The sequence below is a fragment of the Aotus nancymaae genome, unplaced genomic scaffold (genome assembly GCF_030222135.1).
Source record: "Aotus nancymaae isolate 86718 unplaced genomic scaffold, 86718_ANA_hifiasm-v0.15.2.pri h1tg000014l, whole genome shotgun sequence".
In the NCBI taxonomy this organism is placed as follows: Eukaryota; Metazoa; Chordata; class Mammalia; order Primates; family Aotidae; genus Aotus; species Aotus nancymaae.
Window position 1 is genome coordinate 41768950 of NW_026988425.1, and position 26409 is coordinate 41795358.

The following is a 26409-nucleotide window of genomic DNA, read 5'->3' on the forward strand; positions in this document are numbered from 1 at the left end:
GAGGAGCACGCAAGTTCACAATAGGGTTGGCGCTCCTACGAGAATCCAATGTCTCCGCTGATCTGACAGGAGGCAGAGCTCAGGCAGTGATGCTCCCTTGCCTGCCACTCACTTCCTGCTACAACCTAAAAGGCCACAAACCGGAACCGATCCGCTGCCTGGGGGGTTGGGGACACCTGCTTTAAATGTTACATTATAATAAGGGCTGAAGTCTGGGTTTGGGGTGTACTTCCCATGGGGTTGATGGCACCTGGGCACTACAAAGTATTTCGGGGTGCTATGGGTGGGGTGGGGCAGGTGTAGTCTCTTAGTCTAATTTTCCCCTTTGCCGCCCATGCATCTCTCAACTGCCTGCACCATAAAGATCTGGACTTCAGAGCATGTCTTTAACCACTTGTGGGAAACTGTTACAGCAGCTGCAATGCACAAATACCCAAGCCCTATGAACCCGAGCACGGTGTGGGTTGATGTGTTGGAGAGACATATAAATCCCTCTGGAGAGTTGCACAGATGCAGACTTCTCCGAAAAGAGTGGGAACTGCAGGTCTCTTGTTGGTGTAGCAAGAACCAAAATATACATGCTAGAATATTCTGTAATTAATCCCGTTGAGAAGACAATGGAACTTAAATCTACTAATATTTCACTTACAAATATGGTTTCAGCATATGAGAGACTTATATGCAAACCACATCATCTGTACCCAGAAAATATATATATATATTTTGACTTAAGAAGCTATAATCACTGTGAAAGCAGTTAGCCTCAGCAGTTATCTTGAAGGACCCATGGCAAGAGTGATATCTCCAAATGCTAATAAAGGGCAAGAAACACTGGAATGAGTCATACTAAATTACCTGTTAAGACTGAAGAATTGACGGCTTCTGCAAAAGGAGGCATAAGAACTCCACGGAGGCTGCAGCAGCCTTTGTAGAGAATTGGTAATAAACATGTGTAGACAAGTACTCCATGTCTCTCCAAGCTAGCAATATATTTATTTTAAAAATATAAATATATTTTAAGTAAAATGTTTTAAAAGTAGGCTGATATAAGACTGTGACTTTAGATCAAAACAAAGAGAGGCATGGTGTCTAAATAAAAGGGATCATCTGAAATTAATGTTGTCTGAAATGACTGTCTAATTTTGAGTTTATGTAAAATTTTAACAATTTTTTAAAGAAGTTATTTTTAACTTTTGTTTTTAAGTTTGGGGTACAAATTTGTTATTTGTTATTTTGGTAAACTCGTGTCATGGGGGTTTGTCGTACACATTATTCTGTCACCCAGGTATGAAGCCCAGTACCCATTAGTTACTTTTCCTGATCCTCTCCTCCTTTCACCATCCACCCCTCAATAGACTCCAGTATCTGTTGTTCCTTTGTGTGTCCATGTGTTCTCACCATTTAGCTCTGGCTTATAAGTGAGAACATGTGGTATTTGCTTTTTCGTTCCAGCATTAGTGTCCTAGGGATATCGACCTCCAGTTCTGTCTATGTTCCTGCAAAAGACATCATTTCGTCCTCTTTATGGCTGCATAGTATTCCATGGTGTATATGTACCACATTTTCTTTATCCAGTCTATCATTAATGATCAGTTAGGTTGATTTAATGTCTTTGCTATTGCATGAATGTTTATGTGCAATGAACAAACACAAGTATGTATCTTTATGACATAACAATTTGTACAAACACTGTGGTACAAACCCAGTAATGGTATTACTGAATCAAATGGTAATTTCTGTCTTTTTTTTTTTTTTTTGGTCTTGGGGGAATCACCACACTGTTTTCTACAATGGATGAATGAATTTACTCTCTCACCAATAGTGTATAAGCAAAATTTTAATTTTTTTTAAGTACTTGAAAATTTGTATTGACATTGAGTCACCTTAAGGTAGATTTTTAAAGCTTTTCACACATTAGAACCCTACCTTGCTTTTGTCCAACAACAGAACAAAGCAGAGCTGTCTCCTATGTACACATAATTGTTCTGCTTAGATCTCTAAAATCACACTCCCACTCCTCTGATAACCCATTATTCCATTAACCAATTAATGATTAATCCATAAATGGATTAAGACATCAAAAGGGCAGAGCCCTCAAGATCCAATCACTTTTTTTTTTTGAGACGGCGTCTCGCTCTGTAGCCCAGGTTGGAGTGCAGTGGCACAATCTCACCTCATTGCAAACTCTGCCTTCCCGGTCCTGGTTCAAGCAGTTCTCCTGCCTTAGTTTCCCAAGTAGCTGGGGTTACAGGCACATGCCTCTATGCCTAGCTAATTTTGGCATTTTTATTAGAGACGGGGTTTCACCATGTTGGCAAGGCTGGTCTCGAACTCCTGACCTCATGATCTGCTCACATCGGCCTCTCAAAGTGCTGGGATTACAGACATGAGTCACCACACCCAGCCCCAATCACTTCTTAAAGGCTCCATCTCTCAATATTGTTACACTGGGAATTAAGTTTCAACATGAGTTTCAGAAGGGACAAACATTCAAACCACAGCATCCCGCAACATCTCTATGATGGTGATCATTCCTTATTTAGCTCTTTTTCTCCAAAGTACCTTAAAGATTTCCCAACTATAAGAGAAATTAATTATTTTAGATGACATGACAGTGATTTCAATTTAAAACCTTTTAAAGGTCTAGGGGATAAAGAAACTATGAATGCAGCCCTGGCTTTGGCTCCCTCAGGGCTGCCTCTGTGTGCAACACCCAGGTTAGATTATCCACTAAGGGGCCCTCTGGGCTGGCCAATCTGAAAGCAATATGGAGTTGTGTAATCCAAGGGCTCCTGAACACAGGAAAGAAGGTGTTCTATCCAGTCCCACAACAGGAAACACCAGTTTACACTGTTATATTCTTCTTCCCAATTGGACGGTCCTAATCAGATAAGATTCCAACACTTGCAGAGTTAAACAGACACATACCCAGGATGCCTCCATAAACTGCTCACAATCAAGGCCTGAAATACAGAAGAACCCAGAAAGGGAAAAAAATCTTATCTTGCTCATGGCTCACAGTGAGACAGGAGTTTGGCAGGACCAGTTTCTCAAGACAAACAGAAGGCTAGGTCCCCAAGACACAGGTCACAATACCTACACAAGATTCCTTTTTTTAAAAAAAAAAAAAAGAGCCCAAACCAGCTAAAGCCCAATAGTACAAAAGCAACCTCTGGTTACCCTCATTGCTCATTATATGTTAATTATTATGCATCGGAATGCTAAAAGACACTACCATCTGAGCAATGGCTGTTTACAAATGCTATGGCAATGCCCAAAAGTTACTGTGTATGTTCTGTAAGGGGGAGAAACCCCTAGTCCACAAGCTCCTGCCTCTTTCCCAGGTAACTAAAGAAATAATCCACCCCTCATTTAGCATATAATCAAGAACTGGCCATAAAATAGCCAGCTAGCTGCCTCATCGGCTGGTGCTACCCTGACTACGAGGTAGCCTTCTTTTTGTTTCTTTGTTTCCTTAATAAACTTGCCTCTACATTACGCTGTTGGCTTGCCCTTAAATTATTTCTGGCACAAGCAAAGTATCCACTCAGCTTCCCTGGCTGAACTCCAATTCTGGGGTTACTCTTACATCAACAGCACCACTGCCTTCAACCAATGCCCTGAAAGGAGCTCCTCACACCCAAGTGGGGACCCTCATGATGGGTGGAGAGAGGAGTGCGATTGTTGTGAGTGATGAATGGAGGGGTCCAACTGGACTCATCAGCTATGAAATGTGGGAGCAGCAGGCCTGTTAGAGGGGACCCCAAGCTCCGAGTGACTTGTGGGACTTGTTGGGATTAGAGACGATCCACATACAGCTATTAAAGGAGACATCTTAATAATCTAGGAGTTGTGAAGGGATTAATGAAAACTCCAATGCCAAGCAGCATTTGAAACACTCCCCGAGAAGGCGGGGTAGTGATTCTGCCAGCCTGAAGTGAATGTGAGACAGACAATGTGGCACACCTTGTTGGGTGGGAACTGCAGTGGTAACACTTTCTTAACTGTCTGTGAGCATTGTCTTTCTGTGTGTAAACATGGGTCACACTGATAGCAAGCCCACTTTTTTAGGGACCATGCTGAAAAATTTCAAGGGATTTGGTGGGATTTATGGAGTAACTATTGTAAGGTATATTGCCGAGTTAAAATGAGGAAACTGAGGCCAGTGTGAGAAAATGAGAATCCAATTTATTCAGCTCCTGGGCAAGGTTCTGTGGTCTGGGAAGGGGCCAGAGAATTCGCACTGGGCTTCTCAGGGTGTGGGGTTTTATAGGGAGTGGAGGTAATTGATTGGTCTTTAGGGAAACAAAGAGCAGACAGTTTCATTGGTGAGGAGGGTTGATTGATTATTAGGGAAACAAAGAGCAGACAGTTTTCATTGGTGAGTTTCATTGGTGAGGGGGTTTGATTGATTACTAGGGAAACAAAGAGCAGAGAGTTTCATTGGTGAGGGGAAGCCAAGGTGCTGATGGGGCAAGCTGCCATTGGTTGCCAGGCGGGACTACTGGTGGGCTGACCAGCTGGGGAGGTCAATGTTAAGCTGCCATTGGACAAATCTTTGGTGGGCTTTTTAAATTTTGAAGGGGTCGAGTGAGGAATGCAGGAGTGGGTGTGTGGAGCCTGCATAGAGAGACCAGATAGGAGTGGGTGTGGGGAGCCAGCATAGAGAGGCCAGCATGGGGAGAGATAAGTGTGTCAGCATGGAGAGGCTGGCATGGGGAGAGATGTGTGTCAGCATGGAGAGGCTGGCACGGGGAGAGATAAATGTGCCCATTTAACTCCCGGTGAGGCAGCCGGCCTTACAACTATTACACCAGAGAAGCTAAGGACTTTATGTGAGGTAGACTGGCCAGAATTTGGGGTGAGTTGGCCCTCAGAGGAGAGCCTAGACAGGTCTCTTTTCTCCAAAGTATGGCATGAGGTTATATGTGGTGAGCCGGGACACCCTGATCAATTCCCATACATAAATTCATAGTTGTAGCTCATTCTAAACCCTCCAGAGTGGCTGAAAGGACAGGCAGCAACCGTACTAGTGGTGAAGGGACAGGCAGCTAGGAAAAAAACCCACTCTACCTGCCAAGAGACGTGGACTCCCAAGGTCCTGGCAGATTCAGTGGCAGAGACACCGACTCCTAAGGTCCTGGCAGATCCGATGGCAGAAGGGATTTTGCCAATAATACCCCCTCCTCCTCAAGGACTCCCTGTCTCTGGGCCTGAAACCTCAGCACCCCCATCAGAATTGCACACCCCTAAACCACCCAGAGTAGACAAGAGAGAAGGCAGAGAGACTTCTCCCATAGCTGCCCACTTCCCATCTGTGACCCAAGGCAGGGGTGCAGATGCCTTTAAGAGAGCAAAGGTATACAGGAGTGGATGAGAACAGCCACATGGTAGAAAGGCATGTTTTCATGTACCTGCCATTCACCTTGGCTGATCTTATCAACTGGAAATATAACAACCGGTCTTATACCGAGAAGCTACAGGCTCTCATTCACCTACTGCAAACTATTATTCAGACTTATAACCCCACTTGGGCTGATTGTCCAGCTGCTTATGTATCTTTGAACATGGATGAAAGGTGAATAGTGCTCCAAGCCACTTCTAAATGGTTGGAGGAATATGTTCCTGCAGATTACCAGAACCCCCAAGAGTATGTCAGGGTCAAGACATCCCAGGGGGCATGCAGAGGTTAATCCAGTACAGAGAGGCCTTACTGGAAGGATTGAAAAAGGGAACCCAGAGGGCTACAAACATCAATAAAGTCTCTGAGGTTACTCAAGGAAAAGAGGAAAGCCCCGCACAATTTTATGAAAGGTCATGTGTAGCCTATGTACATATACTCCTTTCTATCCTGAGAGCTTCTTGGGGGTGCTCCTTTAATAGCAGCAGCTATCAAGTCAGCATTTTGTGGAGCCTGATGCTCACTTCTCTATGACTCAAAGAAAAGAGGAAAACCCCACTCAATTTTATGAAAGGCTGTGTGAAGCCTACTGCATGTATACTCCTTTCGATCCTGAGAGCCCCAAAAACTAATGCACGGTAAATATGGCATTAGTCAGTGTGCAGAAGACATTAGGAAAAAATTGCAGAAACAAGTAGGATTTGCAGGCATGAATACTTCACAGTTATTGGAACTAGCTAACCAGGTGTTTGTGAACAGAGACATGGTAAGCCATAGAGAAAGTCGTAGAGAAAACAAGTGTCAAGCTCCACAAAATGCCGACTTGATAGCTGCTGCTATTAAAGGAGTGCCCCCCAAGAGGGTGGGGAAAGGGGGGACTCCTGAAAAGCCACCCCAGTCTACTTACCTACACCTGCAGTGTGACCAGTGTGCTTACTGTAGGGAAGTGGGACACTGGAAGGACAAATGCCCCCAGCTAACAGGAAAACAGGGTGATCTTAAGCACCAGGCTTCAGACAAAAGTGGAAGAGCTCTGTTCAGTCTGATGGAAGGGCCACTGGACTGAAAGGGGGGCCAGGCTCAATTGCCTCCAAAGAGCCCATGGTCCAGATGACAGTCCTGTAACTTCGCATCAAGGGAAACAACCAATACTGTTGGAGATACCAGGGTGTCAGAGAAACAATCTTTCTGTTTACCTCAGACCTGTTCAGCAGGAAGCCATGAAGTTACACAACAGTTCTTGTACATGCTGGACTGCTCCTACCTCCCTTGGGGAGAGACTTGTTATGCAAACTAAGAACTACTGCTATCACCTCACTGATAAGGGCTCTCCGCAGCTAAAACTGCCTCAGGCAGGGATTATCAAGACTCTCACAGTCCTTCGGGAGGAGGGGTGGAGACTCTTCCTAACCAGGATGAATATTAACCCCTTGCCCTAGCCAAGCAATGGCCACAGGTCCAGGCAGAGGACAATCTGCAAGGACTGGTAATCAACCAGGCCCCTGTGCTCATTAAAAGTCAAGCCTGAGGGAGAGAGATCCAAGATGGCTGATCACTAGCAGCTCGGAATTGTAGCTCCCAGTGAAAGTGCAGAGAATGAGAGGACACCACACTTTCAGATGAATTTTTGTTACTCACGGACCAGGAGATTCCCAGCAGAGGAGCCCCACAGGTTGCTAGCGTGACTCTTGTGGCTGGCACTGAGGTTTTGCTGGTGGCTCAGCGCAGCAGTTCTTGGTGCAGAGTGAGTGGGACTGGGTCCCCTTTTGGACGATGTTGTTTGGAGCTCCAGGAAGACAGGGTCGCCTATTCAGCTGATTGAAGGATGGACTCAAGAAGGGAGCTAGACCAGAGATTCCAGGGCAGAAAAGCACCATCAATCTTAACACCACTGTTTGAGCTGGCACAGTGGGTTGCTCAGATTTCCATGCTGGGAATCAACAAGTTGGACGTCCACTCAGAGACCTAATTTGAAAGTCGGTAATCACGAAGATGACAGGTGGATAAATTTACAATGATGGGAAGAAACCAGCGTAAAAAGGCTGAGAATACCCAAAATCAGAATGCCTCTCCCTCTACAGGGGATCACAGTTCCTCATCAGCAACGGAACAAGGCCTGATGGAGAATGAGTGTGTCCCATTAACAGAAGTAGGCTTCAGAAGGTGGATGATAAGAAACTTCTGTGAATTAAAAAAAACTTGTTCTAATCCAACTCAAAGAAACTAAGAACTTTGAAAAAAGGTTTGATGAAATGCTAACGAGAATAGACAATTTAGAGAGGAATATAAGTGAATTAATGGAGCTGAAAAACACAACACAAGAACTTCACAAAGTATGCACAAGTTTTAACAGTCGAATTGATCAAGCAGAAGAAAGGATATCAGAGGTCGAAGACCAATTTAATGAAATAAAATGAGAAGTCAAGATTAGAGAAAAAAGGATAAAAAGGAATGAGCAAAGTATCCAAGAAATATAGGACTATGTGAAAAGACCTAATCTATGTTTGATAGTTGTACCTGAATGTGATGAAGAGAATGAATCCAAGTTGGAAAATACTCTTCAGGAGATTATTCAGGAAAACTTTCCCAACCTAGTAAGGCAGGACAATATTCAACTCCAGGTAATACAGAGAACACCACAGAGATAACCACAGAGATATTCCTCAAGGAGACCAACCCCAAGGCACATAATCGTCAGATTCATTAGGGTTGAAATGAAGGAGAAAATACTAAGAAGAGCAGCCAGAGAGAAAGGTCAGGTTACCCACAAAGGGAAGCCTATCAGACTTACAGCAGATCTCTCGGCAGAAACCCTACAAGCCAGAAAAGAGTGGGGGCCCATATTCAACATCCTTAAAGAAAAGAACTTTCAACCCAGAATTTCACATCCAGCCAAACTAAGCTTCACAAGTGAAGGAAAAATAAAATCTTTTGCAAACAATCAAGTACTTAGAGATTTCACCATCACCAGGCCTACTTTACAAGAGCTTCTGAAAAAAGCACTACACATATAAATGAACAACCAGTATCAGCCTTTTGAAAAATATATCAAAAAGCAAAGAGCATTAACATAATGAAGAACTTACATCAACTAATGGGCAAAACAGCCAGCTAGCATCAAATGGCAGTATTAAACTCATATATATTATTAACTGGATAAAAAGCCAAAACCCATCAGTATGCTGTATCCAGACCCATCTCACATGCAACGATACACAAAGACTCAAAACAAAGGGATGGAGGAAGATTTACCAACCAAACGGAGAGCAAAAATAAATAAATAAATAAAAAGCAGGAGTTGCAATTCTCACCTCTGATAAAATAGACTTTAAAGCAACAAAGATCAAAAGAGGCAAAGAAGGACATTACATAATGGTAAAAGGATCAATGCAACAAGAAGAGCTAACGATCCTAAACATACACACACCCAATACAGGAGCACCCAGATACATAAGGCAAGTTCTTAATGACTTATAAAGAGACTTAGCCTCCCACACAATAATAGTGGGAGACTGTAACATCACACTGTCAATATTAGACTGATCAACGAGATAGAAAATTAACAAGGATATCCAGGACTTGAACTCAGACCCAGAACAAGTAAACTTAATAAACATTTATAGAACTCTCCACTTCAAATACACAAAACATACATTCTTATCCGTACCATATCACATCTATTCCAGACTACATAATTGGAAGTAAATCACTCCTCAGTAATTGCATAGCATTTCATAGATTTAAATGAAATATTGGTTGGCTGTTTGCTTGTTATTTTCTTCCCTTATTCCTTCCTGTCTCCATGGTTGAGCACAATTGTTGGCATAGAAGAGGTTTTCAGTTCCCATTTTTGGACTGCATTCTAGCCTGGGCAATAAAGCAGTGCTCCCATTCTCTCTCCCTCTTTCTCTTCCTTTTTCTTCCTCTTCTTCATTCTTTTTTTTCTCTCTCTCTCTTTCTTTCTTCCTTTTTTTTCCCCCCCAAAAAAAAAAAAAAAAGTCAAGCCTGGGGCTCAGCCGGTTAGGCAAAAGCAATATCCAGTTCCCCGAGAGGCCCTAACAGGCATTCAGGTCCACCTAAAATACTTAAAGGACTTTTATAGTTCCTTGCCAGTCTCCATGGAACACTCCCCCACTTGCCTACTCCTAAACCAGGCAGCAAAGACTGCAACCCAGTGCAGGACTTGTGTTTGGTTAATCAGACTACACTGACTTTGCATTCACTTGCACCCAACTCGTGCACACGGTTGGGATTATTGCCAGCAGAGGATAGCTGGTTCACTTGCTTGAATTTAAAGAATGCTTTCTTTAGCATCAAACTGGCCTCAAAGGGTCAGAAACTATTTGCACTTCAATGGGAAAATCCAGAAACAGGTGTGACCACCCAGTACACCTGGACCTGGCTTCCCAGGGGTTGAAGAACTCTCTCACCATCTTAGGGGAAGCACTAGCCCGTGACCCCCCCCAGAAGTTTCTTGCTAAGAACTTAGGCTGCATGCTGCTCCAATATGCTGGTGACCTTTTACTGGGACACCCCACGGCAGTCAGGTGCGCTAAAGAAACAAATGCTTTACTTTGGCACCTGGAGGACTGTGGGTTTAAACCCACTTAAACACTTTATAATGTCTAAAAAGAAAGCTGAGATTTGCGAATTGCAAGTGCAATATCTGTATTTCACCATCCTGCAGGGAGAGCGCAGACTAGGAGCAGAGAGGAAACAAGTCATTTGCAACCTGCCAGAACCCGAAACTAAAAGGCAGGCAAAAGAGTTCCTGGGAGTCGTGGTTTCCATAAATTGTGGATTCCAAGCTTCTCAGTACTGTCCAAACCCCTATACAATGTAGCAAAGAGGGAAGACAAGGAATCCTTTAAATGGTGGATCCCAGCAGTGTCAGGCCTAGCAGGAACTGAAAGTGAAACTTATGTCAGCTCCGGCTTTGGGGCTACCTGATTTAACAAAGCCTCTCATTCTGTATGTGTCAGAAAAAGGAAAAATGGCAGTTAAAGTTCTAACATCAACTGTGTGGGAAAATTTAAATATCAAAGCACCCCACAGAGTAGTGACTCTAATGAACACCAAAGGACATCACTGGTTGACAAATGCTAGGTTAACTGAATACCTGAGCCTGTTAGGGGAGTAATAGGGACCAGACTGTGCCACTGCCTCAGGGTACTTTGACTCAGAAGGCTGAACTTACTGATCTGACCCAGGCCCTAGAACTGAGTGAAGATAAGACTGTGAACTTTTATACTAATTCCCAGAATGCCTTTCTAACTCTTCAAGTACATGGAGCACTGTACAAAGAAAAAGGACTGTTAAATTCAGGATGGGAAAAAAAAAATTCAGGATGGAAAGGACTTTCTCCAAGCAAATGGTGGAGCGGATACAGAACTTAGGGAAAATGTGTCAGAAAACAATTAAAGTGGGTACAGGCACTTCCCTTGGTGTTATTCAACATTAGATGTACTCCCAATGTTCCCTCTATGAAGTCTTATATCACAGGCCCCCTCTCATACTGTGGGCACCCCTGGGAACTCCTCGGGAGTCGAGGAAGATTAAGCTAGGCCGACAGCTGCAAGCTCTAGGGAAAACCACTCAAGATATTTCAATCTGGGTAAATGAAAGATGCCCTATAAGCTTATCTCCCCAGTTCACCCTTTCTCACCAGCTAATCCCATGTGATTTAAGGACTGGGATGCAGTCCCTCTGAAGCCAGGTGGAAAGGACCCCAAACCTTGATCCTGACCACTTCCACAGCTATAAAGGTAGAGGGAATCCCAGCCTGGATCCACCACAGCCACGTCAAACCTGCAGCAGCTGAAACTTGGGAAGCTAGACCAGACCCAGACAATGACTGCAGAATCACCTTAAGAAGAACAACAAGCCCTGCTCCAGCCACATCCCGGAAGCTGGCTGGTACCCGCACGGCTGAAGCATGAGGAAGTTCATCGTGGTACTTACTCTTCTTAATATTTGGACTTGTACAGTAGGTCAGTGGGGACATTAACTAATTTTGAAGAATGCTCTCAGTGTTTATACCAGGTTACTAAGGTAGGACATAAAGTTGCTGCCATTCTTTTATTCTACAGCAATTATGAATGTACAAGGGACACAGAAGGGAACCTATTTATATAACGATACTCAGTATAAGGTGTGTAATCCAGGGAATGGACAGCCCAATGTCTTCTAGGATCCATCAAAGCCACCTACGCATATGACTTTTGAAATTAAACTCCTAACAGGGTGATGGAACAGCCCTACTAAGCTATAGCTAAAACAGAGGAGAAGGGAAGCCCAAAACAGGTTACCCTAAGGTTTGATGCCTGTGCAGCCATCGATACCTATCATTCTAGTAAGGGGTGCTGTGGTTCCCTCGGATGGGAACAATGTTACGTGAGAGAGCATATTTTATCTGCCAGAAAATCTACTCATGCACTAAATGCATTTTGGGGTCATGCATCATCTGGACCACTTGGAAAAATAATACAAGTGATCCCATTCACCTTGTAAAAGGGAGGGACACCATTCCATGGGGTAATGTCCCCTGCATCTCAGGTCATTGTAACCCAGTAGAATTAATAATCACAAACCCCCAAGACCCCAAATGGGAAAAAGGGGAGAATGTAGTGCTAGGAATTGATGGAAAAGGATGTGACTCTGAAGTCAGCATCCAGATTCAGGGAAAAATCCAGAAACACTTAGCCTGGCCATCATACCGGCACTTCTGTGATCTATTAAATGATCCAATGCCAGAGATTCTGAAAAAGACAACTTGTTCCACCAACTTGCTGAAAATGTGGCCCATTCCCTTAATGTCACTTCTTGCTATGTATGTAGAGGGACCACTATGGGTGATAGATGGCCATGGGAAGCCTGTGAGTTATTACCCTCTGACCCTGTCCCTGATCTGACCTCAGTTCAAAGGATTCAAACCAACAGTTTCTGGGTTTTAAAGGTTTTGATTATTAGACAATACTGTTTGGCCAGAGAAGGAACAGACTTCACTGTTCCAATTGGAAAGCTTAGCTGCTTAGGGTAGCGGCTGTATAATGGAACAGTGGATACTGTATCCTGATGAAGCTCAAACTATACAGAAAAGAACCCCCTCCTAAAATTTCCAAAATTACAGGATGCTTGGAATCATCCTGGGTACCAGAGAGACTCGACAGCCCCACCGGGGTTGTGCTGGATATGCGGACATAGAGCATACATACAGCTGCCTGAAAGATGGACAGGTAGCTGTGTCATAGGCATCATCAAGCCTTCTTTTTTCCTATTATCTGTTAAGGCAGGTGAGTTGTTAGGATATCCAGTCTACTCCGCCCGGGAGAAAAGAAGTCTAGATAGGTGAATGGAAAGATGATGAGTGGCCACCGGCAAGAATTATTGAGTATTACGGGCCAACCACATGGGCAGACGATGGCTCATGGGGATACTGGATTCCTATTTACATACTCAATTGGATCATCCATCTGTAGGCTGTTTTCAAAATACTCACTAATGAAATGGGCAAAGTTCTGTCCTTTTTGGCTGGACAAGAAACTCAAATGAGAAATGCAATTTATCAGAATGAGCTGCCCTTAGATTATTTGCTGGCAGCTGAAGGAGGAGTGGAAAATTCAATCTAACCAGCTACTGCCTATGCATAGATGACCAGGGTCAAGCAGTTGAGTATATTGTAAGAGACATGACCAAACTGGCACAAGTGCCTGTGCAGGTTTGGCACGGATTTAACCCTGAGTCCTTGATTGGAGGTTGGTTCTCATCCTTAGGAGGATTCAAGATTCTCATAATAAGTGTTATAATAATAATAGGTGTTTGCTTGCTACTCCCTTGTTTACTCCCCCTGTAGCCAGAAAATGACATCACAAGTATATTATATGAATCATTATCAATCAGTTTCTTTAGAGGATCAAGAAAATGAGAATGAAAGTGAGACTTCTCACTAATATTATAGAGTGAGGGTCTGAAAGGGGGGAGTGAGGAAGGAGACCCTTAATCTTCTTCAGGCTTCTGCATTGCATCTCAAAAGGAGAAGCTAGAAGTCAGCCAGAAGGGGGACTGGTTGGCACCACCAGCTAGGTTAAAAATAAGACCCCTACTGCTTACCACAGTACCTCTCTTATAGATCGCAGGCATGGTATGGAGGAATCTTTCTGGAAGGCATTGTTTTTACCTAAACAAGATCAAATCCCCACCTAAGCCACATACCCCATGCCTACTCCATGGACCAAGACCTTTCACATGTAATTTCTAAACCCAAGACCCTTGGGCTGTAAACCCAAGACCCTTTCACATGTAATTTCTGAAGCTGTAAACCCAAGACCTTTTCATGTGTAATTTCTAGAGTTGTGAGCCTTTATAAAGACAGACATTTTCTTTGTTAGATGAGTTTGGCTGTTAGGCAGCTACGCTGCCTTGCTCCCGGCTGAAATAAATAACCCCTTCCTTCCCAGTTCGGTGTTGGAGAGGTCTGTTTCTCATGGCTGCTCCTGCTTTATGAGGACACCCCTCTCTCCCAAGTTTTATCTGCCTGGAAAACAAGATTCCAGTCTCGCTCCAGGACTAGTAATGTGGATTGAGGCAATAACAAACTATTAACCAGGGTTCCTCAAAAGAACGTTCCCTCCACAGGTTAAGTACCTTTTCTTTTTATCTCTTAAACCACCCTATCACAGACTAAGTTTGACTCTAGGTAATTTTATTTAAGATGTTAGGGTTTTATGTTAATCCCACTAATCCCATCTTCTGTTATAATTTGCTCCTAGAATTAATATCACCACTATGCTTCTATTATCTGATTAGGACCACCCACTTGGCCAGAAGAGCATAAAAACACAAAAGCTGATGATTCAGCCAGGTGTGGTGGCTCATGCCTGTAATCTCAGCATTTTGGGAGGCCAAGGCAAGTGGATCATGAGGTCAGGAGATTGAGACCATCCTGGTCAACATGGTGAAACCCCATCTGTACTAAAAATACAAAAAAAAAAATAGCTGGATGTGGTGGCACATGCCTGTAATCCCAGCTACTTGGGAGGCTGAGGCAGGAGAATTGCTCGAACCTGGGAGGCGGAGATTGCAGTGAACCAAGATCTCACCACTGCACTACAGCCTGGGTGACAGTGTGAGACTCCGTCTCAAAAAAAAGCTGGTGATTCCTGCTGTGAGACTGGATGAAACACCTCCCCTATGTTCCGGAGCCCTTGGATTACACAATTCCATATTGCTTTCAGATTGGCCAGCCCAGAGGGACCCTTAATGGGTAATCTAACCTGGGTGTTGCACACAGAGGCAGCCCTGTGGAGGAATTTGTGCACATTGTTCATGAAATTTGTCCGTGGGTCCCTGAAGGTGGATTTCTTGATGAAGCCACCTGGCTTGTTATTGGTGAAAAGATTGATCAGTTTTGTTTCCATAATAAGTCTCTACCTCAGTGTGAAGTTTTACTTTCTGTTTGGCCTAAATTGCGTGACTGTGTTTGTAAATCTTCTACTGCTACTGCTCCTCTTTACACTACTGTTCCTGATACTTCTACATTCTTTTCCGTGCTGCATTCCCCACCGGAAAATGGACCGGCTTATACCAGCAAGACTTTTGCTTCCTTTTGTTCTCAGTTTCAAATCTCTCATCACACAGGCATTCCTTACAATCCCCAGGGTCAAGGAATTGTAGAACATTTTCATTTCATTTTGAAAACTCTCTTACAGAAACTACGCCATGAACCTTCCTTCCTAAGTAAGTCACCTCATAATTGGTTAAATCATGCCCTTTATGTTCTTAACTTTTTAACTTTAGATACTGATGGCCGTTCCTCTGCTGATCGCTTTTGGCATCCACAGCATGAACCTACACCAGAGGTTTTGTGGAAAGATTCTCTTTCTAACCAGTGGCATGGCCCTGATCCAGTCCTCATATGGGGACGAGGACATGTCTGTGTTTTTCCCAGGTCTGCCAACTCTCCTGTTCGGGTGCCTGAATGACTGGTCAAGCATGCCCCCCTGCAATCTGGTCAACGGGCTCATTCCCTGGTTTTGTCGTCTTCATGTGATGCCACGCCAGCCGCGCAGATGCCGTCCTCACCGCTGCTCTCCATCCCTGATGACTTCATGCGGTGTGGCCCTTCCAACGTGGGCCCAGATCCAATGCCTCAGTGCTGAAGCCTCTCAATTAATTATGGAAAATGGACAATCTCGTACCCCTTCCACTTTATTTCTTGCCATGATTGCTATTTTATCATGTCAAACCAATACTCAAGCTCAGGCTCAACTGTTGCCTGATTCTCAGGTTTTTTGGGCCAATGTATCCGATCCCTCAGTCCTTCGTCCTGTCACCTGGAATGATCCTTCATTTCCTGTCTATCTTAATGATACTTCTGTCCTCGGTTTTCCTTCCTCTGCTCATATTACTCCTCAATCTGCAACTTACTCTTATACGGTTCAAGCTGCCAGTCCTCCCATGTGTTTTCATGCCCCTGCCTTTTCAGATTATCTTCCATCTGCTTCTTTGCCTGTTACCCCTTTCAAACCCTCTCCTTACTGCTTTGATTTGGCTTTAAAACAACTTTCTACCTATGAAGGACCTTCTAAATTACTCCCTGGTGAAACTTCCTATTTTTTTCAAGACTGGTCCTTGATTTACTATGGTATCAAGGAATCCTGGAATCTTACTTCTCCTGATAAGGACAGACTCCGTTGTCGCCCTACTAACTATTCTTTTGATCCTTCCCCTCCCTGGCGTACTTGTTTTACCAAGCGTCAGGCTCTATGATATACTTTGCCCTCTGGCTTTACTTTGTATGACTGGTCTATGCCCGTTCCTCTTAGTAATTCTGCATCTCATTATCAAGTTCCCGGAGGCTGGAGCACTCCCCTTGTCTCCACTCCCTCTGGCCGCCTGTTCCCCTACCTATGGCGACTTTTTACTGCTTTGGTACCTACTTATCACAAAGTTGGTTCCTGCAGCCCTGCCTTCACTTCTTCCTCCCCTTCTTATCACTATGTTAAAGCTTGTGTTGCTGCTCCTTATGCTCTTCTTTATGGTTCTATCAATATTACTTATGCCTCTGGACAATATTTTATTTCTTGCTCCTCCTGTACACTTACCAATTGTTTGGATTCTTCTGCCTTTCCCACCCCCACCATCCTTGTTGTTCACCAACCACGTTATGTTATGCTTCCCGTTAATATTTCTGGTCCCTGGTATGATGAGCATAGCCTGCAGATACTCCATCAGATTCGGGACCTTGTCATTCACCCAAAATATTTTATTGGCTTGCTTGTTACCAGAATTTTGGCTATTGTTTCTATCGTGGCCACAGCTGCTATGGCGGCCATAGGCCTTGCTCACAGTGTTCAAACTGCTACTTATGTTAACCATCTTGCTCAAAATGTTTCTGTTTCTTTGGGTACACAAATGGATATTGACAAGAAGTTGGAGGTAAAACTTAATGCTTTAGAACAAACTGTTACTTTATTAGGTGATAAGGTGTATAATATTCAGTCCCGTTTGCTGTTACGCTGTCATGTTGACTTTAAATATATTTGTGTTACCAATACGCCCTATAATGACACTCAGTGGAAATGGCCTTTAGTTAAAGCCCATTTACAAGGTATCTGGAGTCATAATAACTTGTCCCTTGATATTCTTAAACTTCAACAGCAAATTCATGCCATTGATTTCTCACGCCAAGACCTCCCACGGGATGATACCATTGCTCGTGATATTGTTAACACTTTATCCTCCTGGACTCATGGCTTTCATCTGCCATCCTTTTCTAGCATTTTGGCCATTGGCGGCTGTGTTCTTCTGCTTCTCATTCTTCTGCCCTTCCTCTTTCGACTTGTGTTCTCCTCCCTCCAGCGCATACAGCTCAAACTCTTTGAGCTACATTTGAAAAATAATAAAAATGGGAGAATTACGGGGATCTCTCCACCAGCGTAGAGACCCCTCCGTGTCTCTGCCATTATGGAGTTAGAGCCCGGACATATTCCCCCCCCCCCCCCCCCGCTGAGGGCAGTCGAGCTGAGGAAAAAAGAAGGAAGTGATAGAGGTCTGAGTTTGCAGAAGCCTATTCTTGATCCACTGAGCTAATGGCATGTCTAGGCAAGGCCTGCGTGACTGTTTACGAGACTATTGTCTCTTGAAGTTCCCATTCTGGGCTGGTTTTATGACTCTGTTTACCTGCATTCACTAAATCCCATGATCGCTCACATGTTACTAGAAAAATGCTACCCCTCAAATTATCACTCGCCTTGATGTTATTTACTGTAACTGTAGTCATTGTTAATAGGATAAGAATCTTAATAGGATTAGAATCTTTTGTTTGTTTTGGGTTCAGCGATCTTTAGATAAACCTGTATGCTACCCCCTCCCATGCTTACTTTGTAATTTTCTGTTCCCTCCTGATAAAACTTTTGTAATGGGACCTACGTCGGTCACTGTATGAAAAAACATATATAAGCACCTGTGCACAAAGAATAAATCGCTGATCTGAGCACAGCTCATTTCAGACCTCCAGATCCATTTTTCTCTATCTCTCTTTTCTTCCATGCACTCTCTCTTCCAGGTATTAGGACTCTCTTGCTGGTCAAGAGACCCCCGGCAGATGTGCCGATCTCACGGACCCCAACACTTAGCATAGTCTTGATTACATATCATTTTTATATTATGAAAACTTTAAGCTACTTTGGAGAGAAAGAACTATATAAGGAATGATCTCCATCATAGAGATTCTTGCTCATAGATGGCACAGTCACAAAGAAGTTTACAATAACATCATGAGGGTCCCCACTGGGGTGTGAGGAGCTCCTTCCAGGGCATTGGTTGAAGGCAGTGGTGCTGTTGATGCAAGGGTACCCCTAAAATTGGAGTTTAGCCTGGGAGACCAAGTAAATACTTGACTTTGTGCCAGAAAGAATTCAAGAGCAAGCAAACAGAGTAATGTGAAAGCAAGTTTAGTTAGTAAACTAAGGAACAAAAAGAAGGCTACCTCATAGGGTAGCACCAGGGGGCAGAGTGGCTAGCTATTTTATGGCTATTTCTTGATTATATGCTAAACAAGGGGTTGAATATTTCTTTAGTTGTCTGGAAAAGGGGCAGGACCTTCTGGAACCAGGAGTTTCTCCCCATTACAGAACATATAGGTTAAGGTTTGGGCATTGCCACAGCATTTCTAAACTGTCATCACTCTGGTGGCAGTGTCTTTTAGCATTCCAATTTGTTATAATTAGTATATAATGAGCAATGAGGGTAACCAGAAGTTGATTTTGTAGCCATCTTCCTTCTAGCTGGCTTGGGCGTTTTTTTTTTTTTTTTTTAAAGAAATCTTATCAATGGGGTATTTTGACCTGTGTCTTGGGGACCTAGCCTCTTGTTTGTCTTGCAAAGCTAGTCCTGTCAAACTTCTGTCTCACTGTGAGCCATGAGTAACAAAAGGTTTGTTCCCCCTGCCCCTTTCTGGGTTGCTCTGTAATTCAAGCCTTGATTATGAGCAGGTTATGGAGGCATCCTGGGTATGTATCTGTTTAGCTCTGGAAGCACTGGCATCTCCTGGCTGGTTTGGGACCATTGAATTCTGCCACTGGCAGAACGGTGCGCTGCATGCATCTTTTTTTTAAGGTGACTGGAGCTCCTTTGTGGTTTCAGCCACTGACTCCTGGACATGTGGGTTTTGATGGTGATTGGCCCCTCTTGAGTCTGGGAACAGCTCCGTGCCTGCTGGCAACCCAGCACAGCAGCTCATATATACTGATTTTTCCATCCTCACAGAGCTAAGGGCATTGGCAGGAATGGTGGCTGAACACAGCAAGTGATCTAATACCCAGACCCAGGTTTGTTCTTTGTCCTGACCTGGTGGCATGTGACACCTGCTCTGGACCTGCCTTCCTCTAGGACTGTTCTTCTAAGGTTGATGGACAGAACTCTATGGGTTCAGCCTTGTGACGAGGCCAGCCATGTAGCTGAGCTATGAAAAATGGTAAATGACTCAGGCTAGTACTGAGTGTGTGTTTTTATAGTATGTTTTGTTAAGCAGGTAATTAACACTAATTTGCCTTGCAAATTGGTTCAGAGCCTAATAGGATTAAGGTGAAACTTGTATCATTCTGGAAGACACTCTGAAAACACTGCTGGGTTGCTATGATTGAATCATCCAAAGAAAGAGAGCAATAGAGATGTCCCACTGGTGGCATGATCCAGTTACTGACTGTCCATTCACTATAGAAAGTATGTCCTAATTGCAGGGCAGCCTAGACAATCACACCCACTATGTCTCATTCTTCTGTCATATTTTAGAGGTGTTGAGTGGTTGTAGATAGGCGACTCAATGAGAATAGATCGTAGTCCAAGATCACAAAGCTAATTCTGCTAGAATCTGGATTCAGAATCCAGGTCCTGCAGCATACCAATCACTTAGAGCAATGAGTAAAATATTAGTATAGGCTATGTTGTGAAAAGGAGTATCCCAGGACTTTCTTAAAGCCATACATTTTGTATTTTTGTCTACACTCAACTAACTAGATGAAAAGGAGACTTCAAAGGTGCTATGAGTTTTATACCTAAGGGGAAAATAAGTTGAATGATGTAACATTTTTGACAGTGTTTTGTGCAGGCCCCGATCCTATTTTATGTAATTAGGTGCATTCTATCAATTATTTCTTTTTATCTCTTTTCCTACTTCTACTAGATTTTTCTTATAAGTAACTATTTTATTTCTAGCAATTTTATTTTTGTTTCTATTGTGTTTTGTAGCAATCAGTCTTATATGTGACATATTTTGTGTGTATATATATTATTAATGCTTCCAAAAAGTATTGGGGTGTACATATTTCATTTGTTATTTTTCATTTATTGGCATATTTCTAAGATTTTTATAGGTACACTTTATTTGCTGCTTCCAACTTCAGCATATCAGTTTCTAATAAGCCTCTGCCAGACTTTTTCCACTCCAGTGTCCCACAGGGGACATTCTGATGCCACCTAATCACCAATATCACATATATTAGTCTCGTTCTCATGAGAGAATTTCTTTAGGATATACATTGTCCTTCAGTAGAATTGTGCATCAAAAATGCACAACCAGATTGTTCTTTAAATGAATGAAACATTTGTCCTCCAAAAATAGTCCATGAAAATTACTGCATACATTTATTTCCTGTGCACACTTGGATTGACCCAGTCATCTAATATTTGCTGCGTGTTTCCAAAGGGAGAAGCCCATGATGGTTCAGCAGCTGTCTGATTCAGTATTTACTGATTTATGACAGCGTCTTCTTTTAGGGAGCGAGTTTGCAATGTGATTCAGAAAATTATTCCCTGGCATTCAGTCTAAAATCTGCGTCTACACCTTTATATCAGTTCTTTTGTTGTTTTTTGTTTTTGTTTTTTCTGAGACAGAGTGTTGCTGTTTCGCCCAGGCTGAAGTGCAGTGGCGCAATCTTGGCTCACTGTAAGCTCCTCTTCCCAGGTTCAAGCAATTCTCTTGCCTCAGCCTCTCAAGTAGCTGAGATTACAGGCACCCACCACCATGCCCTGCTAATTTTTTGTTTTTTAAGTGGAAATGGGGCTTTGCCATGTTGGCCAGGCTGGTTACGAACTCCTATCCTCAAGCAATCTGACTACCCTGGCCTCCCAAAGTGATCACATTACAGGTATGAGCCACCGTACCTGGCCTCTATCAGATTTTAAGTGACATTTATACCATAATAAATCTTTTTATGCTTGTACTATTTGAGAGTGTTTTGTTTCTTTTCCTAAAAACCTTAAACGAAATACACCAGCAACCTCACATTTAATATGGTGAGTCTGAATCCTTAGTTGAACCATTGGAGTTTAGATTAGTCCCTCTAACGATAAAGCTGAATCTCAAGTTTATACAATGTAGTAATTTATCCAAGGTCATGGGACAAATATGTAGATGTTTCTTAAAGTACCTCCTGAATGAACTGAGTGTCTCTCAGCAGATAGGAAGATACCATTGCAAGGTATTCTCTCTTTTTTTGAAGAGAGAAAGGAATTCATCCTGCTTCTCTCTGCTCTACTAAAATGTACAAGATGTGGCTAACTTTGTAATTGTCAGGCTACCTTACAGGCATGTAAATCTGTGAATGCCAACTCAAAACTACTGTTCCCTCTCTCTTCTATTTGGTATGCAGCAGTCTTTTGTTGTGAGAATTGTGTTATTTCTTCAACAGTGGATATATTCCGTCCTTTTCTTCCTCCTAAGTGGACTATGCAAAGAAGCAGTTATTCATAAGGCCTCTCAGAAGATGGTTTCATGAGATCAAACTATTGTTGTTGTTCAGAGCATCTTCAAATTTGTGGAGTCAGTGTTCATACAGGTAGTAGGGGATTCTCTTTGAGAGAATTAGAAAAATGTTTTAGGACAAATGTTTTACAAACTCGGAAGTTTCCCTTACAGTTAAACTTCATTGATTTAGTAATAAAGTCGCCTCTGGTCATGCTTGATACCAAGCTTGGACAGCTAGGAAGCACAGCACTGAATATGCTCATCACTGCCCCTCTCCTCTTTCTTCTCACTCCCACTTTCTAAGAACAGAACTCTTGAATAAAGCAATCTCACTAGAGTGTTTATTTCAGTGATTTTTTGAGGGGAAGCCAGGCCATTAAAATATGCCTCTCTGTTCACCTCATGTTCCTCAGTGTTTTTCCCCAGCTGTTGGAATCCTCAAAAATTCACTCTGTATTAAAATTTATTCAGAGTGCCTTCAAAAATAGAATGATTCAGGCCAATCTTGACTTTTGAAATGCTACAAAAGAGACATGTTCCCTATATTTGAAAAGTCTTTGAATGAGTGGAACAACTACATATATAGAAAGGCCTTTTAAAATATCAACAAGTTTAAATATTTATATGCCCATTTCATGCATCACACTAATGCTCCCTCCTTTTTTGATTACCCAATATCTCTCCCAATCACAGGGCAAAACTGTAAACAATATGCTAACATTCTGAATCCAATAATATACTTTTTTTAAAAATGCATGATAATCTAATGGAGTTTATTGGGAGCTCAACATTGGTTTGGAACTTGAAAATCAATCTCTATTATTCTCCACAATAACAGCAGAAAATATAAATGATAATCTCAGTAAATACAAAAAAATCTTTTTAAAAATTCAACGCTGCTTTATTAATATAAAAGTAATCTTAGCAAATTAGAAACAGTGAATTTCCTTAATTTGATAAAACATCTATTAGAGATGTATACCTAACATCTCACCAAATTGTGAAATATTGAAATATTAAAAACTGCCAATTTCTTATTGATATAAGAAAACTGCCAATAACTGGACCCATTCTCTCACACCCTGCCCCACCTTATTACTGCCTAATCCAATAAAAACCCAAACGGTTTTTAGAGTGCCTTCAGAAATGATGAAATCTTTACCCTAATCCTATCACAGTCTGAAGCAATTAGCAAGGTAAATAAGTGTTAATCACCACATGATTGGGTTTTGCTTTACGACTTCTTATACAAGACAGAATGCTATAAAAGCCCACAGTCGGCGACGGACTGGGACTGAGCCGTTTGCTCTTTTCCTAGACCAGCTACAGCTGAGCCTGGTCAAGCCTTGGGAGGCTGAAGCTATGGAGCACACATCAACCTTGGAAGAGCTGTCTTGGAGGCAGGCAGGTCCAGAGCCACACATTCCATGGGACCTGAACCGAGAGCAAGCCTGGGCCTGGGCAATGGATAACTTCCGTGTGCTAAGCCGCCACTCCTGCCAATGCCATCTGCTCCACGGGAGCTCAGCTGCTAGCTGGCTGCGGCACCGCACCTCCACTGGGCACAGAGCCCTTCCCAGAGATGAGAGATACCAAAAACGCCCGCGAGACACCCATGTCCAGAAGTCACTGGCTGAAACCACAAACGGGCTCCAGTCACCTGAAGAAGACGCAGATGCTACTGACGGTGGGGTCCATAGTGGCCTGAAGCTGCCTGGAGATGCCAGCGCCTGCGGAGGCGGAAGGACACACGCCCAGGGCGCCCTCTGCAGTCCAGGCCGTCCCCGGAAGCTGCTGAAAACCCAGAATTCCATCTGGAAGGAACCCGAAAAGGAGAGGATCCCCTGCCTTTCTGCAAGCCTGCAGCACCACCTGCTTCAACCGCTGCCCTGGAAGGAGCTCGAGGCACCCCCGTGGGGGCCCTCATTCTGTCCCTGCGGCCTTTTACGCTGGAACTGTGCCCTGCACGCATAACAGCCTTGAGGTCTCTGCTGTGGAGAAGATGCCTTAACTTGTTCTTCTTCTCCTGAAAGTCCTAAACATTTTTCATTTAGAAAAACTCTTTTTATTTAATGAATATCATGCAATGTGCTAAGGAACTCTTCTTTTAGATCTCAAAATTGCTGTGGTTCTTCCATTGAAACTGTTCACGTATTCAATAAAGCCTTTCCCTATTCTTCACCAGTGGAATTGATTTCAAGCTGGTAAATCAAGATTGGTATAGATGGTCCTGAAGCAGACAGAAAGGGGACAGGGACCCAGCTCAGAGCATTTTTTTTTTTTTTTTTTTTTTTGAGCTGGTGTCTCGCTGGTCTCCCTGGGTCGCTTAGGCTGGTGTGCAGCCGTACAATCATGCTTTAGTCTAAATTCCAGGGGAGTTTTGAGGAGCTGTGGATAGTAACAGGGTGGGAGGGGACAGCTGGGGGGATCACTTGCTAGAGTTGCTTAAAAACTGACCGTGGCCCTCCAGATGAAGGCAGGGAACTGACCGTGGCCCTTCAGACAAAGGCAGGGAACAGACATTAAAAGTGTTCTTTAAATCAACAGTCCCCAGCCTTTGTGGCACAAGGGACTGGCTGCGTGGATGACAATTTTTCCATAGATGGGGGGTTGGTAGACAGGGATAGTTTTGAGACGAAGCTGTTCTACCTCTAGATCTTCAGGCATCAGATTCTCAGGCGGAGTGTGCAAGGTAGATCCCTTGCCATGAGCAGTTTACCACAAGGTTCAGTGCACCTATGAGAATCTAATGTCTCCGCTGATCTGACAAGAAATGGAGCTCAGGCGGTAATACTTGGCTACTGGCCACTCCCCTCCTGCTGTGCCTCAGGGCTCCTAATGTTAACTGTGGAGGGAGTCCAGGGTCTTGGCATCTTGAACAAAGAATTGGACAAGCGCACAAGCAAAGTAAGGAAGGAATAAAGGGATTTATTGAAAACAAAAGTACACACCACAGTGTGGTAGTGGGCCTAAGCATAGGGTCTCAAAGGCTCTGTTACAGAGTTTTTATGAGTTTAAATGCTTTGTACTAGGGGTATGCCCTTTGTAAATGAAGAAGATGAAGTAAAGTTACATATTCATTTACTCAGTGTATGCCCTATGGAGAGGATATTCCTGTTATAGCTGAATTGGGAATCAGCCTTATGTTCCCTGCCTCGAGACCCTATTTTCCTGCCTCATCTCCCCTCTGAGATGTGATCCCCATAAATCTTCATGGGAGGCAGAGGGACTGATGGTCTTTTTTCTGTAACTGCTTCATACTAACTTGGGGCATAGTCCATTCCTATTGGGGATCATGGAACTCTCACCCTGCTCTATCTAGTGGAGGCAGGGTAGCTCCTCAATGGCTTGAGGCAGTGTCTCCACATGGAACTGGCTGGAACCTTCGTCGCATGATCATCTGAAACTTGGTGGTCTCTAGGCAAGAGGAAATGAGTCTGGTTAAAAGATTTAAAGGGAACTTCAGGGAGTGGATACCTATGCTGTTAGAAAGGTTTGTTATAGAGATTTGCAGAAGAAAAAAAACAAAACTTGGTTTGTTCTAGAATCCATGTGTTTCCTAAAGACTTAGTACATTTTGATTTGGTTTGTTGGGGCCTAGTGCATGAGATTAGTTCAAAACAATGGACTCCCAGAATTTTGGCTTAAAAATTTCCCCTTTTTCATCAGGTTCTCATTTAGGTGAGACTGTGGAAAGGCTGGTCTTGAACACCTGACCTCAGGTAATCCACCTGCCTTGGCCTTCCAAAGTGCTAGGATTACAGGCATGAGCCACCACGTCCAGCCTGGCAATGTTCTCTTTAACACATGATATGGGTTAAAAGGAGTGTTTTATTATTGATTGATTATGAGGCAACACATGTACCAATAAAGTTTCTTACCTACATTGGGTTTCATCATTAATCTATCAGGTTATAAATTAATCCATGTAGAAAGCTGGTTGCAAACTCCTTCACAAATAAAAGTACACCCTATTAGTGAACATAATGGACCCCTTTTCCACTTTTATTGTTCATAGAGGCATAAGCAAGAGAAAGCATTCAAAGATAAGAGTTTCATAACAGTAGAAGTCTTAATCTGTGAACTTAGGAAAGCTGTTCACATCAAGGATGCCATCTTCTTGGGAGAAATTTCCCTGATTAGCTTTACCTCAAGGGTTCCAATGAATGCACAGTTCCAAACATGTGCAGAAACCCTTCTTAGTTGTGAGACCATGAACCCAAAGGATGCCATCTTCTTCTGGGGAGAAACTTCCCTGGTTACTCTTATCCCAAGGGTTCCCATGTGTGTACAGCTCCAAGAGCCTGGAGGGTCTCTTCTCAGTTGTGAGATCATGAACCCCCAGTTCAAGATCCCGAAGTTTTGTTGTCATGTGGATGGCAAGGATAGTCTTTCTCTGATGTTTCCAGGAGATTCAAACCATAAAAAGCTTTCTTTACCTGGTGAAAATATACTGTAGCATAACAATCTACTGTTATAACATCAGTCCTCTTGCATAGTAAAGCTTTTATACAACCAGAAAACATGCAGTGAAAATAACAATCAAATTAAATCCCTTTATAAAATGTTCAAATGGCCCAGTGGGTGACCAAATATACCTGAAGCTTTAATTGTTGACCCAGGAATATGGCGATTAAGCATTAGTTATAAACTATTTTAAATAATTTCAGTATTAACTGGTTTAACATGAAAATATTTTCTTGATATTTAATTCATTTTTTTGTTTTACTTCAGTTAGTAGCTTTATACAGGGAAATTGGTT

General features: G+C 43.0%; 1 pseudogene; it reads left to right on the top strand.

The window, feature by feature from the left end:
* The first annotated feature begins 334 nt into the window (after window positions 1-334).
* The window catches only part of LOC105704535 (PRELI domain containing protein 3B-like), a 34041-nt pseudogene continuing 7966 nt past the window's right edge, over window positions 335-26409 (top strand).